Source organism: Rhinolophus sinicus, chromosome 5 (genome assembly GCF_057876585.1).
Source record: "Rhinolophus sinicus isolate RSI-liver-muscle chromosome 5, RSI-T2T, whole genome shotgun sequence".
Lineage (NCBI taxonomy): Eukaryota > Metazoa > Chordata > Mammalia > Chiroptera > Rhinolophidae > Rhinolophus > Rhinolophus sinicus.
Genome location: NC_142505.1, coordinates 70,286,657 through 70,288,620, shown reverse-complemented (window position 1 = coordinate 70,288,620; position 1,964 = coordinate 70,286,657).

The window sequence follows — 1,964 nt, the reverse complement described above, 5'->3', positions numbered from 1 at the left end:
CCCTTCTCGCTTCTTCTCACACTCCTTTGGTGAGAACTAGTCACCTATCCCTTCCGATTGCAAAGAAGACTTGGGAAAGAGTTCCACAAGCTTGGAAATAACTTCCTCAATTCTGTCTGAGCAGCTGCTGCTCAGCAGCAAATCTATCCAGTGGAGGGACAGCAGGAATTTTGTTGAACAGATAACCATCTCTGCCACGGTCCACCTCCCCAACTACCCAATATTCTCATGAACACTTGGTCCAATAAGTGACAGCTGCTCTTCCTGGCCCCCCACCCTTCTCTGCCTCTTTCCCCTGGCCCTTCCTCCACCCTGCTGCCATTTTTGACCATGCGAACAAGGCCCACAATATCAGAATAAGAAAGAGCTGGATGAAACCTGGTTTCTGAGCATTTCGTGGAGCAGAGACACACCTCCAGAATCAAGGTATATATTTGGCAGGACATAAGATTGATGCTCTACCATGCAGAAACGAAAAGCTTGCTGGCAGGAAGTAGATTGGGGGTGTTGCCTTCCAAACTAAGTTGATTGTTTCAAAAATAGCCTCAGATTCATTAAGTTGTGAAATTGGGTGGTGAGCCGACCACAAGGCAAATGACCCAAGTATTAAAATTTAAAAACTGTCCAGGCAAGATCTTAGTATCCACCTGGAACTAAGTAGGATGAGAAAAGTCTGGAAGCTTACTAGTTTTTGGAGGGAAATGTCAAAGAAACCACCAGTGTGGCCTACAATTTCGTGAATATTTAATCCCTAAAGCAACACCCAATCTCCCAAACCTGTACCAGCAGGAAGATCTAATTCCCAAGTCTGTGACCGTGAAAGGGACGATGCCTTCCAGAAGGCAGGGACAAAGCCATAGAGGCCAATGGACAGAGGACTCTCAGGTGGGCTGATCAGTAACTTACTCTGCCTCCAGAGAAGGGAGACTGTTGTGTTCCTGGAAAACCAAATAGGCAACAACCCAAGACGGGTATATCTACCTCCCCCACTTTCTGAATTAGATTGTTGGTTGGTTTGCTGCAATTGTCCTATTCCTACTGCGAATTTATATATTCTGTGTGTTGGAGGCAGTTCCTTTTAGTTCCTAGGTTACTGGGCCCCAAGAAGCCATACTGGTAGCTGCTGGCTACTCTGAGCTGCGAGGGCCCCGTGGGGAAGGATGGGACTGCTCTCTCTCTGTAGCAAGAGGGCTGCACATGGATACGAAAGGCCAGACAATTAAATTCGCAAACTTTCCACTGTGTAAGTGCATGGTGGAAAGTTTGTGAATTTAATTGTCCGACTTTTCATATAGGAGGCCGAAGGAGGAAATTGTACCAGGATGGCAGGACAACTCTTCTTCCAGAATAAAGATGTAATTTCCCAGCTTCCCTTTATTTGCCAACATCCTTACAGCTGAGTAGGAAGAAATATCTAGAAACTCTCTGCTGTACTCTCAACAGAGAACAAACCCCCAGGGTGGAGGAGGGGTAGACATCTGGCTGAGCTGGGTGGGGCAGGGGAGCTGGGGTCTCATTTCTTCTCAGAGTGTGTTCTGTCCTTGGTTTTAGCCTCCCCATGCTTTCAAAAAAAAAAGTGTCACTTTCAGTTGCAGATGTAGCTGATGCCGATTTTTGAGACTTTTGAGGATTTTGTTTTGTTTCGTTTGTTTTCCTTCTCAGGAGTCCCTTTCCCCTTTAAAAAAAAGAAAAAACCCTTTTTCATTTTGAAATAATTTTAGTCACAAGAAGTTGCAAAGAAATGTGCTGGGACCCTTCACCCCACCACCCCCGATATTAACATCCTGCATAAGCACGGTACAATATCAGAACCAGAAACTTGACATTAGGTACAAAACATTGAGCTTATTCAGATTTCATCAGTCATACGTGCACTCTGTGTGTGTGTGTGTGTGTGTGTGTGTGTAGCTCTGTAGTTTTGTCACGTATAGCTTCATTGAACCACCACCACAATCAAGACACTT